General features: G+C 45.7%; 1 protein-coding gene and 1 pseudogene across 2 annotated transcripts in view; one reads left to right on the forward strand and one right to left on the reverse strand.

Moving 5' to 3' along the window:
• Positions 1 to 17,751, reverse strand: part of LMBR1 (limb development membrane protein 1) — a 327,116-nt gene that overhangs the window by 137,650 nt on the left and 171,715 nt on the right. The gene's annotated exons all lie outside the window — the stretch shown is intronic.
• Positions 3,027 to 4,795, forward strand: LOC310690237 (serine/threonine-protein phosphatase PP1-gamma catalytic subunit B-like; annotated as a pseudogene). The gene is made up of 2 exons: positions 3,027 to 3,715; positions 4,263 to 4,795. The product of its transcript is annotated as a serine/threonine-protein phosphatase PP1-gamma catalytic subunit B-like (transcript).

A 17,751-nucleotide genomic window follows, 5' to 3' on the forward strand; every position in this document is an offset into this window, starting at 1 on the left:
TCTGACAAACCTGCTGGGCCTCTAGGAGATTATTAGGTGAAGCTTCTTCTATTAGAATTGAAGCGCAATCAGGAAAAATATCTATCCCTTGCATGGAATCGCATTGAGACCTTTAACTGGAAAAATCTATCCCTTGGCCGTCGCGAGGATGTTGAAGGCACCGACGCCCTGATAATGGGTTTTTCCCCCTGTATGAGATCAGATGCCCTTTGTGGACAAAATATCTGGATTCGCAGTTTAATCCTATGCATATTTCTTCAAGATCTTCGCCATCCTGAACAGGGGAGAGTTGGGTTCAATCCTCTACTCCTCCATGAAGCTATTCTGTAGTCTTGGGCAAACCTGATAGCATAATGCCTTTATATGCATCAAAGGGGGGTTTGAATTTCTGCACTGAAATACCTTGGAGGAACGCGCTTTCCCCTCCAAGGAATCGCATTGAGACCTTTAACTGGAAAAATCAGAAAGCTTATTTTTATTATGGGACAAGCACACTTGGATAGCAAAGAGTCTAACTATCTAGCTGGCAATCCAAGAGAGCGACGCGTGCCTCTATATTCTCAGCAGAGAAAGATCCGAAGGATCCTAAGAGGCTCGGAATAAGTGAGGAGCGGAACAAGAAGTGAAAGTTGCAACTAAGAATATCAGTCTAAGATCAAAGAAGAGGTCAGTCCAGAAAACCTCCTCATTCCTAAACTGTCACACGCACAACGTAGGGCACTTTAGGAATGGGGAGGGAGGTTCCCTTCTCCATCCGTTTTAACCCCGTGCAAACTTCTCGGCAAGTTGGGTTGCATCCCCACACTTCCAACATTACATTATCACTATTTTTCAACCTAACTAACTTCGCAGGCTGCTTGTGAGGCTAAGCTAAATAAATCCTAGACCCGAATCCTATTTCCAGAGCCAGGAGCATGAGACTCCCATCAGCCCCGGATCGGTCAGCATGTCCAATGGTCAGGGAGTTGTAATCCAGTAATTTACAAAGGACCGTCTCTGCACTCGCGAGTGGTTCAAGTTGCTTTGAGCGTCTGCCACGCGCAGTAGCCCTTCCCGCTGGCTACCTGAACTACCTCTATGTCAGCCGGTCGCTACGAACTAGGGCTGCGTTTGCTTCTTTCTTCTCCTTTCCCACCCACCTTTCCTTACATGTTGTGCCCTTCAGATTATAAAACTGGGAAGACCATCACCCTTCTTCACGGCTGATCCCTGGTAACCTGCTGTTGCGAGGCATCCTGTCCCTGATCCTAAAAATCGGATATAGCCATCTTGACTAGCGGTCAAGGGCTTGCGGATTTCATCAAAGCCTCTCTCTCTCTCTCTTTCTCCCACCCTCCTCTCCCAATAATCCTATCACTAGGCTGGATTGCCAGGGATACTATAGAAGGAGCAGGGATTATTTTTCCGTCCGGGGTGGGGTGCCTTTCCTCCTGAGCGACCTTCTGGGGTAGGAAGTAGATGCCAATTGGTAGGTAGAGGCAAAAGTGAACAGAGCAATGGATGCCAGGACCAAGCACAGAAATGGACACGCCTTGGTGCATGTGCAGAGTGCATTTCCCTCTGCAACCGCATTTCGTCCGGGATTTATATATATATATGCTGTATGAATATATGAACTGGAATACGATTGTGCCTGAAAGTTCTGGCCCATTTCATGTGCTCGGGGAGCCATCAACTGACATTACAGCCATCTCGTGAAGGTGATACAGCCCAGGGGGGCTTTGACGTCTGCGTAAGCTTCAGACCCAGCACCGAACGTGAAAGCCCTGTACCCTGAGGACATGGCAGGCAGGCTGTCCAACAGGTAAAGCATTTCTGTTAAGAGCTCCCGTGGGCTGTAGTGGTTAGTGTGTCGGACTAGGGTGAGGGAGATCCAGCTTCAAATCTCCACTCAGCCAGGAAACTCGCTTGGGCATCTCTCATCCTTTATACAAACAGACAAGCAAACCTTGCCTTGACTCGCTTGCCCTGTTGATTTCAATGCAAGAGCTGCCCGATCCTATTCACGTTTCCTGCGAGGTAAATCCCACTGAGTTCAACAGTAAATGCGCCTATTGGACTGCAGCCTTAAGCGCAATTAGCTGTAGCTGGGTCGGCCAGGGGCCAGGTCTCTCCCCCTGCCAGCCGGCCTGGGAATCAGAGAGATAATCTAGCTAATGAACTCGTTTAAACGCTCCCAGGTGACCCTCTCCCTCTCAGCCGGACTGATCTTTGCTGTGCAGGAAAGCACCGCACTCTCCCCAGGGCGCATGCGCCCTCCTCACACCATTTAATCAATCTTACAAAGGGGAACTTAAATCTCTCGTTTCTGCCTTCTGTTTAGAGATTCTTCACATTGACCGTTTTCTCGGAGAAGAAATAACGCGCGCAATTTTTTTTGCCCCACCATTTCGATCGTGTAAATTTCTCATCGCCTTTGGAATTGAGTGCCTCTTGAAAGGTTTAGGCGTTCAAGACATTTTTCTTCTGTTGAATCCTAAGTTTTATTAATTCGGGGAGTGGAGGTGGGGGCTTGATAGATGACCCCCTCCTATTTCATCGTAATTTCATTATGTGGGTTAATCATGGGGAGGGTTGCTGCTGTCACTGATATTTTATATATATATAATCTTCATACTGGGCCCCTGGTTCTCTCACAGGTCCGATCCTAAACCCATTATTAATTTGATGGAGGGGAGAGCATTGATTTAAGTGGAAATGAACCCGAGAGGCATGTAATGAATTCTACGTAACGAAGGTTGCCAACTTTTCAAGCAGGCCCTGATGCTGGGCCTTTAAGGGCACCACGATTGCAACAGTTGGCAGCTAGTAAGGGTTTTGATTTCCGTGCTGTGCAAACCGTCCTCTTGCAGATCAAGTGTCTGTTAAAAACACAGCAGCTGAGAAGTTGGCAACATGCAATAATTGCCCGGGTGAATGGATGGCTAGATCTCAGTCTGTCGCAGAAAAATCAGTAAGAGTATTGCATCTTAAAGCCTAATTTTATTTATTTTAGTATCGCTTAATAAGCATGGTAGCAGTCCTTGTGAGGGGAGGAGGGAAAGGCGGCCGTTTTGTTCGCCCGCCGACGCTGTTTGCGGCAGCTCCACCTCCTCCCCTCTCCGAAAGCGAGAGAGGGAGGAAACGGGGCGCGCGGTAGGACATTCAGGAGAAGGAAGGAGCCAGCTCGGGAGCGGGGGAAAAGCCGCGCGGGTCGACCCGGCGGGCTCCGGCTTCGCTCCCTCGCCCCGGCCGCTGAGAGGCGATGGCGGATATTGACAAGCTCGACATCGACAGCATCAACCAACGGCTGCTGGAGGTAAAAGGGTCAAAACCCGGTAAAAATGTGCAACTTCAAGAGAACGAAATAAGAGGATTATGCTTGAAATCTCGAGAAATCTTTCTCAGTCAACCCATTCTGTTAGAACTTGAAGCACCACTTAAAATATGTGGTGACATCCATGGACAATACTATTATTTACTTCGACTCTTTGAATATGGAGGTTTCCCACCATAAAGCAACTATCTTTTTCTTGGTGACTATGTTGATAGAGGGAAACAATCTTTAGAAACAATTTGTCTTTTACTGGCCTACAAGATAAAATACCCAGAGAATTTTTTCCTCCTTAGAGGGAACCATGAATGTGCCAGCATTAATAGAATTTATGACTTCTACGATGAATGTAAAAGAAGATACAACATCAAGCTGTGGAAAACCTTTACAGACTGTTTTACCGTATTTTTCGCCCTATAGGACGCACTTTTCCCCTCCAAAAATGAAGGGGAAATCTGGGTGCGCCCTATGGGGCGAATGCAGGCTTTCACTGAAGCTTGGAGAGCGAGAGGGGTCTGTGCGCACCGACCCCTCTTGCTCTCCAGGCTTCAGGAAGACATCCGCAGCCTAGGCAACCCTGCGGGAGGTCCCGCAGGGCTGTCTAGGCTGCGGATAGCAGCCTGCCACCCGGCGCGAGGGGCACCCTGAAGCAGAGCGCCCCTTGCGCCGGGCAGACATCCGCAGCGTGGGGAGCCCTGCAGGAGGCGGATAGCAGCCTGCCACCCGGTGTGCGAGGCGCAGAGCGCCCCACGTGCTGGGCAGACATCGGCCAGCCCCACAAGCTTGGGGGACAGCAGGGAGGTGCAGCGCCGCCATCCCGCTGTTCCTCAACCTGCTTCTGTTTCCCCAACCTGGTTTTTTTTGGGCGGGGAAATAAAGGGAATTTTTTCCCCCTTTATTTCCCCCCCAAAAAACTAGGTGCGTCCTATGGGACGAAATATACGGTAATTGTTTACCAATTGCAGCCATTGTGGATGAGAAAATATTCTGCTATCATGGAGGCTTATTGCCAGACCTCCAATCAATGGAACAAATCCGACGAATTATGCGGCCTACTGATGTGCCAGATCAAGGCCTCCTTTGTGATCTGCTGTGGTCTGACCCTGACAAAGATGTCGTGGGATGGGGAGAAAATGACAGGAGTTTCTTTCACGTTTGGAGCTGAAGTGGTTGCAAAGTTCCTTCATAAACATGATTTGGATCTTATATGCAGAGCTCATCAGGTGGTTGAGGATGGATATGAGTTCTTTGCAAAAAGGCAACTGGTAACTCTGTTTTCTGCCCCAAATTACTGTGGGGAGTTTGACAATACGGGTGCCATGATGAGCGTGGATCCTTCCAGATTTTGAAGCCTGCAGAGAAGAAGAAGCCCAATGCTAGCCGGCCTGTAACACCACCCAGGGGAAAGAAGACTTGAACTAGCAGAGAGTAATGCTGGGATCAGCTGGGAGGCAGGATTAAAGCCTTTTGATACTTCCCCTATATTCAATGTTGAAGCTTGTTTGTTTGTTGCAGCTGAAGACTTATTCCACAAAGTTTAAAAAACAACCAGCTACAACAGTGAACACTGTTCACCTGTTTCTATGAATATAACACAGTATCCTGTGGTGTGTGTGTGTTTTTTAATTAAAAAAACCTAATCTTTTTGAACAGATGACAGTGTACAATACAATGTGGTAAAATGCTTATTAAATGAATAACTTTTTAAAAAATAAAAAATAAGCATGGTAGCATGCAATTATAATTTGCTCCACACTAATGTCAATGGGCTTAGCTCTGAAGCAGAAATTAAAGTGTATTGGGAAGGCGTAGGGACTGCCTGCAAAATAGGATCCCCATCAGCATACTGTGGTAGAAAGAAATGCATCCGATCTCATTAAGTTCAACAAAAAATATAAGATTCCAAGTTCTTTGGGGGATCGGATTCGCTTCAGCCGCTTTGCCAAAAGAGCACGAGGAATCGTTGGCCGTGGGAGCTTCAAAGACCTGCCACTGACCCCTTTAGATCTGACCGATGCACCTGTGTTGATCCAGCATTTTGAGCCTTGTTCTGGGGGCGGGGGAAGCGGGACTGCTTTATCTCTTCCGAGATAGCTTTCTACATCCTAGGTGGTCCTCCCATTCAGGAAAAAGTTCCCAGGGCTGGCCTGAAGTTCTCTGGGAAGCTTCGAAACGAGAAATAAAGTCAACAATCCTTCTCTGATATCACTGCCTCCCCCCGCACCTACGGGGCTCCCATTTGATAGAGTTGGAGGGGTCCACAAGGGTACAACCACCTGCGATGCAGGGATCTTTCACCCCAATTTGTCTGTTACAGGGAATAGCCGATGGTAGACATGCCCGGCACGAATTTATTATTCATTCTTTTGAAAAAAAGAAAAGAGGCATCTTCTAAGAGAGTCGCTCACCTAAGGTGACTGCAAACCGCATAATACAATAAAAGCTTCACCCGCTGATTCCTAAAGATCCACCCTCTGTGAATGGCACATTGTGTTGGGTTTTGTTTTCCCCTGGCAACCCTAAACCAGATGGATAAATCTGGGCTGAAGAGACGAGGAGAGTCGAGCGCTCTTCATCACACGATGGTTTCGATGCTGTTGATGTTGGGGAGGGGAGGAGGGGGAGGGGGATCAATCTGCGGCCCGAGGAGAAAAACGAGTATTTAGTTTTTAAAGTAACGTAATCGGTGACTGCAGCTTCTCTGCCTTATCCGGTTCCGTGACTTTGATCTGGCTTGTCGGCGGCCATCTTGTCGGCCCCAGAGACGTCTATTGTGCGCGACATTTTGCCGACGCGGCCTACCGAGCGCCTGGTCGCAAGGCGCCTTCGTTAGAGTAGCAGCGGGAGGGAGGCCCCTTTCGTCGCCTCGCCTGGGGGCTGAGGCTCCGCAGCCCTCCCCGTATGGGCGACGAGGTCAGGCGGAGGCGCAGTGTCGCTCGGCGGCTGCCCTGAACCCAATAAAGCTGATGCGTTTGGGCCGATCCATCATCCGCCAGCCACGCGCCGCGCGGGCCCTTCCGGTCGGGGCCTCTGCGCCGTCGAGGCTTCGCTTTGCTCGGGGGAAATCAAGCCGGCCTCTCGCCCCCCCAGGGGAGGCTGCCGAAGGGGCTCCACCGGCGCAGCCTGCGGTGGAGGAGACACTATGGGGACGGAGGGGTGGGCAGCTTTTCAACCATCCCTGTCGACGCGCCATTAAGAGCAGCTTGATCAGAAGCAGCAGAGGGTGAAACCGCGTGGACTCGCGATTCACGCTGGCATGAAAGGGATAAAGTCGCTTTAGGAAATAGCTGAAGAAGAAGAAGAGTTTGGATTTGATATCCCGCCTTTCACTCCCCTTCAGGAGTCTCAAAGCGGCTAACATTCTCCTTTCCCTTCCTCCCCCACAACAAACACTCTGTGATGTGAGTGGGGCTAAGAGACTACAAAGAATTATACATGACTAAGCCATTTTTCACCTTCTCACCCCTTGCCTTTTCCTGTAAGACCTATTGCAGTCGTTAAGAGTCGTCAACAGGCTCATCCCACCACCCTTCTGAGTAATACCCCTCCCCACCTTCTCACTATATAGAAGGATCTGGCAACTTCTGTTTCAGTGTATCTGAAGAAGTGTGCATGCACACGAAAGCTCATACCAAGAACTAACTTAGTTGGTCTTTAAGGTGCTACTGGAAGGAATTTTTTTATTTAGACTACAAAGAAGTGCGACTAGCCCAAGGTCACCCAGCAGCTGCATGTGGAGGAGTGGAGACACGAACCCGGTTTCCCAGATTACGTGACTACCTCTCTTAACCACTACACCACATTGGCTCTCACTCTGGCCCCTCCCCCTAGCTGGGACTTGGGAGACGTGGCTTTGGGTTGTGTGGGGAGAAATGGAGAAACCCACGTCGTCTGGGCCCTCTTTGAAGACACAGTGAATATAGAGTAGAATAGAAGGGATATATCATCAACCATCTTTGCTGATAGCCTCTTGCATTTAGAAGAAGAATCATCTTTATTTGCATCAGTCACTAGCCATAGCAATAAAATAAAATGTGCTGAAGAGGTAAAACCTTACCTATAGAAAATATATTTTGGGGGTTTACATCAATCATCAAATTGCCCCTGCTAAAAACCTTGCATTTATTATACAGTAACCTAAAATGCTAAACACAGGTGACACATTCCACTCCATCCTCAGTTCCAGCCTCGTTTGCATCGTTTTATAAATAGGTACAAACAGTGTTTTTGTATTTATAATTATTTAGGTAGGTAAGGTGCTAAGTGGCCCTTGCAGCCTGCATTTGCATAGCAGCTAGCAGGGTGAGAATGTCACCCCAATATTTGTCCACCTAGCCTCTCGTTTGACTGGCAGTCCTACTCGTTCAGACGAAATTGCAAAGGATCGGATTGTATGACTTAATAAGTCTCATTGCAATCCGCTTTCCCCTTTTCCCCCAAGCACACTTTCATCGCATTATCTGTAGCTGCCCAGTTTTGGTCTAGCACTGTAATAGTTCACACGCACACACGCGTCCTTGAGTATGCATCAAAAAGCAGGGTAAACAAAAACAAACGGGCCACAATACAGCTGGTGACAATTTGCCCATCACTGGAACTCCAGAGGAAACGAGACCCCTTTGATTATTTGTTCTGATGCAGCAATTAAAGAAGATAAGGTATGTTCTATTGGGGGATGGAGGAGAAAGGGGGAAACCATGTGTCACAAGCTGAAACGTTTCCTTGAAGCAATTCCTTTTGTTTTCAGTTGAATTTAGGAGTACTTCAGGTGTACACTCAAAACATTCCTAGACTCCTTCAGTGACTCCTTCAGTGCTAAGAGAGGCCTGTTTACATCAAATAAATTTAAAACAAGAATCTAAATGCTATGAACTAATCAACACCATGTCACACTAACAGCCACTGCAAATAAATCAAATGAAGAGTGGGTGAGGGATAGCCTGTTAGTCCCTGCAGGGGAAAAAACAATGATGAGCTACCTACAGTAAAGCTTTAGGCTGCAATGCTGACCTGGGAGCAACCCCACTGAACACAGTTCAGTTACTGTATCATCAGTTGGCAGAGCACCCATACTGTATTTACATGTATAGTGGGAGGCTATAAACATTGGTACCAGATGGGCTTGAAAAGCAAGAAATGTCTAGCCATTGGTGTCGGTCTTAAGACATTTTGCTGCCTGAAGCAGAGAAGCAAAAGTCTCCTCCCACTCAGTCAAGTTAGGGTGCTTAGTAGCCAAGGCCAGTCCAAATTATTGCCTCAGCCACTGAAAGTCTGATTAGTGTGTTGCCTCTTCCCATTGGTTACCCTTTTGTTGCAACCCAAATCCTCACCTCGCTCCAATTAGGACATACTGCTGTTCAAGATACAGTACAGTATTGCTGAGATGTATGCAAGAGGAAGAGGGCATTCACATTTAACATTTCTCTATGCCCGACAGCTCAACCGCAGGGAGATATAGTGGGAGGCTGGGGAGAGCTTCAGTCCTCCCATTTCTCTGTGTGAAACAGGTGCAGTGAAAGAACATGGCGTTGTCAGTGACACTGTCCCTGCCTGCAGTGCTTGTGGCCAGGTTTACAAGTGACTCTGAATATCGGGCCACTTAGTTGGAGAGAGACCATCCTTTGATTATATTATTATATTATTGTTTCTGCCTTCTGCAACATCCCCAGTGTAAAGCAATGCAGATTAAGAGGTGCTCACACATGCCAATATGTTCAAATTCTCTTGCAGAAATCCGCTGTTTAAATTACACTGCGGACTTTCAGGATTTTTGTGGACGAGGGATACGTATAATTCGTACTGAACGGTCTAAATCTTCAAGCCTATGTTCACTTTCCAGGAAGCAACTGAACACAGCACCACTTCCTTCCAAGTAAACATAGACAGGATTAAGGTGTAAAAAAGAGGGAAACTGCTAAATATTACATAACCTACTTTCTTCTTCAAATAGCGAGGTTTAAGATCATTTTCGTTCTTCTCCTTGTATATTTCAAAATAATATAAATAGAAATAGTGTTCCTATTTAAAAGAAGATGAGTATCTGGAAAAGTCATGGCTTGGCAAAATCCGTAGAAAAGAATTGAGCACAGAAAGCAAAGCTGTGTGACCCAGAGCAGCGTCCGTAAGCCGTCTAATGGAGGAACAGCAGCCAAATTCACATTGGCAGATGGCAACAACGGTGTGCAAATATTGCATCTTGCAAGTGCTCAACATCTTGCTTTTGACACCTAATTTTTAATCAATGAAAGCGAAGCATGGCTTTGCGTTACGCTGTTTACTGGCAGGTACTTGGATAAATACGGATGTGCTTGCTTGGTTCTCTTCCTTGAAACTGACAGGCATAGATCCCCATTCCACCAACATAGAAATGCCCATCTGCTCTCAAATATGTTTAGACCAGTGAGTTTAAACAGCTTTTAACACCCAACTATTTGTACAGTATATGATTGCCATGTTTTCAGCTGGCTTCTGCAGCAATGCCTTTAACGTCTGCTGAACCTGCAGTGTCCAGAATTTCAGGCGGAATCTCAGTCCAAATTTCTCGCTGGAGATGCGGAGTCTGAACCTAGGACCTTCCGCGGGTGCTCCGACACGGAGCACAGGCTGTTCTCAAGAGCTTTCTGAGCAGAAGCTTCCTTAACTTTCTGCTGCGAAGCAACACAAGAGTCTTGTGGCACCATTCAAGCCAACACATTTATTGGGGCGAAAGCTTTGGTGCACCAGGGTCCATTTCCTTGCTAATCTTTAAGGTACCACAATACTGTGCTGTTCTCGCTGGAATGAATTGAAAACCAGAGGACCACCGTCGCCTTTTCTGCAGTAACCCATTTTGCTGACCACCGTGGTCTCACTTCCTTTCAGCGTGTTGCTTTCATCTGTTGCAAGAACCCCGCAGCAATGCAAAATACACCGGGAGGTCCGGACTGGAATCCCCCCGCCGCCCTAAGGACGGATATGGCTTCCATGTAACTTCTCAACAGGAACGACCATCTAGCCCACCCTCTCCTTGCAATGCAGAAATCTCAACTAAAGCATCCATGGCAGATGGCCTCCCAAGCTCCGTTTTAGGACCTCAATCGGTTGCGCGTTGCTTCAAAGCAAAGCCGTCGAGCCCAGGAGGGTGATTTCAAGTTGGCACAACTTTTCTCCTTACCCTGCTTTCGGTTTCAAGGGTGTTGCGAACGGGAAACGGAATTTTGCTTGATTCTGATCGTCTTGGTTTTGCTTGCATTTTATTGCCACCCTCTTTAAATAAAGACTTCCAGCTTGCTCGCTAGTTTTCTGTGTGGAAATACTTTTTGGAGAGGGGCACATCGCAAGGCCTAAGTGGGGAGGGGCCATAACCATGGGCGAAGCCAGGTTTTATGTTGCGGGGGGGCAGGCTCCATGTTAGGGGGCAAAACCTCAGTTAAGTATTTTTATTGATTTTATTGATCTGGGGGTGGGGGGAGCTGCCGCCCTGCCCCCCTTGGCTGTTCCCATGACCGTAGTTCCGTGGGAGCCACTTCGGCTTTGCAGGCTCCAGGTAGGGCTTGGGAGAGACACCCCTTGTCTGATGAAAGCCTGGGATGCCGCTGCCAAGGAAATGGTCCAAATGGTTTCGCATCGACCACCTCTGTTTTTCTAGCGAGCGAGCGCCTCTTGGAATTGCACTGGAGGGGGGGGGGGGAGACCTACGTGGCTTTGAGCTGACGGATAAGACGTTAGAGGGGTTGTGTTATGCAACGGAAATTATTCTGCTTGCCTTAGCGAGTTTAAAAATCCCGGTCATTATTTCTGAATTTGCACAGATGCATGTAAATTAGCGTGTGCAACTTGTGCGCAATTTTGTGCTCCTGGGGGCCCTCGCCCTGGATATTTTGAGTGTCCATCTATGGACACCCCTTGGAATGAATTCTCTTTTGTTTCCCAGGAAGGGCTTCTGATATCTCACATTCTGTGCGCAGAATTTTAGAGAAATCGCCGCTTTTTTTCGGGGAAAAAACACCTTTTGGAATTTTAGCAACGAAACTGTCAACAACTTAAACACTTCCAAAAACGTGGGCAAAACCATGTCGATGTCCCTTTAAGCTCATTCCCCTCGGCTATTCCCAACCCCCCCCCCCGATTTAATTTCATTAAAACGCAGCATGAATATTTCTATTAAACCTAAAATGAAATATGAAGCCATTTAGACTTTGCCTGCACCAATCATCCAGATTTATGACTTTTATTCCTCACATCAGGAGCTGGGGGGTGAAAATGAATTTTCTTCACCCAGGAAGGAAATAAAAACCCAGCCTCGGTCATTTCCAGAAAGCTGTTAATTTGCCCGTGTGGTAATTACTTTCACAATTAACTAAAATACAAATCAACTTGACAAATTGGGTTAGTTTAGATATTAATTAGCCCTCTTAAATTTATTCATTATGAAAAGACAATTTAAGAGGACCCCGGGTGTCTGTTTTATTGCAATAAATTATGGGTAGGAAATGGGGCTCTAATAAAAGAGCAACGCGCGGCGAAGCGGGGCCCCGTGGAAACCTCCGGAGGAGGGGCTCTTGCGATTTCACCCACTCCACTTTGCAACTGACAAGGCCCGGCGCATTGTTGCAGCTCCGGCTCCAGCGCTTGGAGACAGGCACGATTCCACCGACGAGGTGTTTGCCTGTGAAAACGTCCCTTTAGAAAGGTTGGGCGTGAAAGGGCGGGTGGGAAAGCACTGATTACACGTGTCAAAATAATAAAAGCGGGAGAGAGCGCTAATGGGGGAGGCAGCATCCTCGGATTGGGTCTCAACGCCACACAAGATGAGTAGCCAAAGCGCCCTTCCATCTCCTTCCCTCCCTCCCGCGCCAAGTTAGATCTTTCTGATTTAACACCATGTCGATAGAATCATTCCATGCCTTTTAGCTTGTGATCTTTATAAATGTCCCTCTATTAAATTAGAAAATGATTCTCTGCTCGTTTAATTGTATTCTTTCGTTTTCTTATTTCCAATTAATTAGTCCTATCGACGTTGCAGTATTTTAAACGACTGGAGTCCGTTTGCAATCTTAAAATATATGGGTCAGCACACGTAATTTGGTGCTAGACAGAACTATATAATGTGGGTTTTAACTACTGTTCTCTCATTCGTCTTCAACGGCTGTTTGAAGGCATCAAAGTCTTTATGGGGGGGGGGGTGCGATGAGAGCTGTCTATTCCAGCACCCTTCGAACGAGTGGTTTTGAGATATAATACATTTTTTGGCCATACATCTACTGGGGGGGGGGGAGAGGAATGGAGGTGGGGGAGGAAGCATTTTGCAAAAGGGTGAAAGGAAAAAAAACCACCCACTGCTACTTGCTTCTTACAATCTGTATGTAAAGTAGGAAGAAATTACACCATTGAGTAGGATAGTCTTGTTCATTGTTTGAAAGTCTTGTTTTAAAAACACAATGAAATCCTGATAGGCAGATACTAATTTTAAGCAACGGCCAATCTGGCAAAAAAACACCCTACTGAATAAGGGACTGGCAGTATCGGGGAAATTGATATTCAATGCATTGTTTACTGAATATACATGCATTGGCTTGCAGGTTTTACATTGGTATAAGTATGAGAACACAAATATGCTGGAATATATACATGACAGCCGCCCAGAGTAGCTGGGGAAACCCAACCAGATAGGCGGGGTATATTATTATTATTATTATTATTATTATTATTATTATTATTATTATTATTATTATTAATTATATTTTTCTGTACACGCATGTCATCTAGCAATTTTGCATATACTTATTTTTACACGTTTAAGCTATGCGTTGTGCTCCTTTCTTCCCAGAAAAAGGATTCCTCTGATTTCATGGGAACCATGACTTCCGTGTAAGCGGCTCAAAAACACACACCTGCGGATACAAGTTCAATTATTTTCAATACTTTCAAATAAATTTATTTAGGGACTGGGTGGAATGATAACTATGTGCGTTAATGGTTTAGATATTCCGTTTGGTCGTAACGTCCTTTCCATTGGGAGTTTCAAGCCGATTCTTTTATCCCGCGATTCTAAATGGTAATTACTTGCAAGTAAACGCCATGGATTTGGAAATAAGCTCCATAGATTTCAGCGTGACTCACGTCCAAATTACATATGGTTGGGTCTGAATCTGAAAACGCATCTGTTTAAGACTGCGATTCTATACACAGTTACCTGGGAGTAAGCCTCGGTGACTTCAACGGGGCTTCCTTCCGAGTAGATACGCACAAGGTTGCTCTGTAAACGAGGCTTGCGTTCACTTCTGAGTACTGAACTGTATGCCGGAGACTTTGGTTTTAAAAAGCAGACATGATCCTATTATATTTAAAGGTTGAGCACAGAGAGACTGACCAGCGCGTTTGTCAGGAAGAATTAATTGGGAAAAGGTTGGCGATCTTGTCTTGTTCGAAATACGTTTCTATCCTGATTTCTGGGGAAACAATCGTCTTGAAAGCTGTGCCACAAGCGAGGACCCGTTTTCCTGAAGAAAAGCTCAAATGACGAAAAAGAGCAACGTGCCGTTTCGATACCAATCCGATCCAATTGGCTGCTGTGACCTTTTAATTAAAAAGGGGGGAAAAAACTGCTATCGCGAGGAGGCAAAGAGAATCCCAAATTTGACAAGGCGCCTTTTTGCAGGCATGAAAAAAAACCCCATCAAACCTACCACATTTTAAAAACACTCATAAAAAAACAACCGAGTTTAGATCCCAATTAACCTAACGTAGCTGTTTACAATGAAAGGAAAGGAAGAACCCATTCCTGTAAACTCGACGGAGGTCAAAGGGGCCTTATGATTTTTGAGGAATTATTCAGTCATTCAGACACATGAGATTCTAGGATGCCGTTCAAAATGTTTAGGGCACAATGTGGGAGGGGACTATGTTATTTTAAGTTCCTGTATTTCAGTGGCAGAGATTTAAGCCAATGCTTAAATCAGGGGTGGGGTGTTGGCGTTTTGGAGTTATTTTAACTCAGCGGAAGTTGAACTTAAAACCGAATCCCCGTTGGAGAAGCACCCTGAAACTCTTGAGCATGGGAAAATGAAAAAGCCACTACATGCTTGATAGGAAATACCCTAGTTCTGTCTAACTACATAAAGTAAAGGTAAAGGGACCCCTGACCATTAGGTCCAGTCGTGGCCAACTCTGGGGTTGTGGCGCTCATCTCGCTTTATTGGCTGACGGAGCCGGCTTGCAGCTTCCGGGTCATGTGGCCAGCATGACTGAGCCGCTTCTGGCGAACCAGAGCAGTGCACGGAAACGCCATAAAGTAAAGATACCCTAAGCTGTGCTTGGTTTTGCATCTCAGCAGAAGAAACACAAAAGAGGTCCCAAGGTGAGAATGATGAAGAAGAAAGTAGGAAATGAGGTCGGCGGTTCGAATCCCCACGACAGGGTGAGCTCCCATGCTCGGTCCCTGCTCCTGCCAACCTAGCAGTTCAAAAGCACGTCAAAGTGCAAGTAGATAAATAGGTACTGCTCCGGTGGGAAGGTAAACAGCATTTCCATGCGCTGCTCTGGTTTCGCCAGAAGCAGCTTAGTCCTGCTGGCCACATGACCTGGAAAAACTGTCTGCGGACAAACATTGGCTCCCTAGGCCAGTAAAGCGAGATGAGCACCACAACCCCAGAGTTGTTCACGACTGGACGTAAACTGTCAGGGGTCCTTTACCTTTTAGCTAGATTCATATCATGCCAAACACCAAGGACACAAGGCAGGCAGCAGTATGCACACAGATAAAAATGAAGATCATTAACTGCTCCACAAATCGTCAACCTAAGAAAGGAATGTGGGGTAGGAAAAAACCCCCACAACCTTTAACACTGAAATTCTAAACATGTCTGCTGACTTACTCTCAGCTAAGCACAAATAAGATTTTAGGCTATCTCTCTCTCTCTGACTCCCCTCTACCTACCCCAAATCTCTTATGCTCAAATTATGTTCTTTTCTAAAGCATCAAGGTGCGCCACCCACTTCCCATGCAGAGCAGACGTCTCTCTAAAACTGAGAAGTAAAACAGACTGTTTCCAATGCAGAAAGTCTTAGAGAGTTGATTTATTTCACAGGGTTATTCTGGCACCTGCCACTTAATTTTGTCTCTTTCACTCTTTCAGAATGGTGGTGAGGGGGTCATTTTCTGGCTGCCAATTATATAGGGTGCCATGATTTCGTGAGATTTATAATCAAATATGATTTGCTCCATTCTCACAAGAAAAGCATGCAAATAAGTATCTTTGAATTTAATGCAACTCCCCATGGGATTTATTTTAAGCATGCACTTAAATGTTCAATAACGTGTGTGAAGTGCATTGAACACTATAAAAGTGCTACAGAAACGCTAGGTATTATTATTATTATTCTTGGCAAATGTAGGAATGAATCGTCACATTGTGCTCTGCTTCTCCCCCACGGATCAATGCAACAAGAGTCACGGCACCTTAAATCTAACTTTTATTGTGGCAGAAGATTTTCTGGGCTAGAACCCACTTTTTCATATGTACAAAATATTAGCTTTTGTTAGAAGATATATACACACATGCACTGGCAAATGAAAAATATATAAAAGGAAACAGAAAGGTCAAAAGACCATGATTGTGGTTTTGTGAAATTTCTACAAAGAACTCACACTCAAGGTGGGAAAAGACCGATCCATTCGTAACTGTGGTTGTGATAATACTGTATTTCTAGTTATGCTATGTATATTAACACCTGTAGTAGGAAAGAAGCCTGTTGCTCTGATTAAGCATAAGATTTGCTTATAAATTTTAGTTCAGTCAAATTGAGTCTATTCATTTCAGCCTCTCTTTTTTTAGCAGCCTTTACCGGTTCCCATCTGTTAATATTTGGTTCTGGTTGAAAACATAGGATTCTTAAGACATGGGCACAGATCCTTGGACTCATAAATGAATATACTACCATACAGTGCTTTTTTGTGTGGTGAAAATCTGAGTTGCCTCTACCCATATCTTGATATAAGGGCTCTGGGGTGTCAGCACAAAATGGCTGCCATGGGCAGCAAAAGAGGCGATGGTAGAGTTCATGCCACTGAGTACAGTCACAAAACAAGCACAGCCATTATGACATAGCACAATTGGGTTAGGCTACAGTTTGAGGACTAATATGGTCATCTCTCACTACAGAAGTGATCAATAACCAAGGAAGGGGCAGTTTAATTGTCCTAATTTCGCTGCTCAGACATCATTCTGCTGAGGGCTGGAGGTTGACACTGCTGGATAGGAAACAATATTTAATAGGTGGAGGAGCAGCTGGCCTGCTAATATAGCAATAGATAATAGGTGGCGAGTTCACAGGAGCATATGATGGGAAATATATTGATAATGCCATTTTTCTTAAACTTTTGAAAATGTATGTAATGAATGTAATTTCGGGTTGAAAATTAATTTAAGGTATAAGAATCATTGGATTCAAACTCATGCTTTTTCCGCCCTAATGGCACTCGGTGCTAATAATATCTGTCTAGCCAGCTAAAGAGGTTTTAAAAGAGTAGGCCATTAGAGTAGCCATCTGACCTTGATTAAAACTGCATTAACCTTTACATTAAAATGCATTTAAAATGCAGACATGCTGAAAATATCAAACACAAATAACATAAATCTCAGAGATTCTGCGGCTTTACTAGCTTATTTGTGTGAACGGCAGCAATTTGTTGCTGTGACATCTACAATTTCCCAGGGAGGAGGTAGCATTTTTTGTCGCATTAATTTCCGTGCTGTGAGTTGGCATTGCTCTGGATGGTAATTGGGAGGAAGCAACGGAATTAATGGCCATTCCGATGAAGTTTCACAGGACACAATCTTCGCTGGAGATGGTCCGGAAGATCGTTTAGAGTTCATTTTAATACTTTCCAAGTCAGCGGCATCATTTTGAAGGGCAAATCCCAGTTGTCAGGGTCTGAAATTATATAAGGTTGGACTGTAATGGTGTATCACAGGTTTAACACACATAAGGTCTCAAATTCAACCCCCAGGATCTCCAGTTGACAGACAACCCTGCCTGAAACTCTGGAAAGCCATTGCCAGTTGTCAGGGAATGGTCTGAATCAGAGGATTGGGAAATGCATTCTCAGCCAAATCAGCTCCTCTTTGAAGGAGAAGGAGGAAGAGGGGGAAGATCCAGCGGTTTCAGAAGCAGAGGGAGACACAAACACTGAGCAGCTTAGACAGGAGTTGCCTAGCTAAGAGATAGTGGACAAGGAAACAGAAGGGAGGGAACAGCCAGCAGAGATGTCATTAGAGTTTTGTGGGGCCCTCCCTCCCCAAGAACTAAGAGGTCCATCCGTATTAGAGAACAAAGAATGCAGAGCAGATGAAGAACTTCCCGTTGGCACCTAGGATGTTGTGGGAGACAGAAGGGGGAGGATTTAGAGTAGCCAACTGCTCTCCTTGTGGAGAGATGTGGATTTTTGCTTGCAACCA

Source organism: Podarcis liolepis, assembly GCF_965112155.1.
Source record: "Podarcis liolepis genome assembly, chromosome: 12".
In the NCBI taxonomy this organism is placed as follows: domain Eukaryota; kingdom Metazoa; phylum Chordata; class Lepidosauria; order Squamata; family Lacertidae; genus Podarcis; species Podarcis liolepis.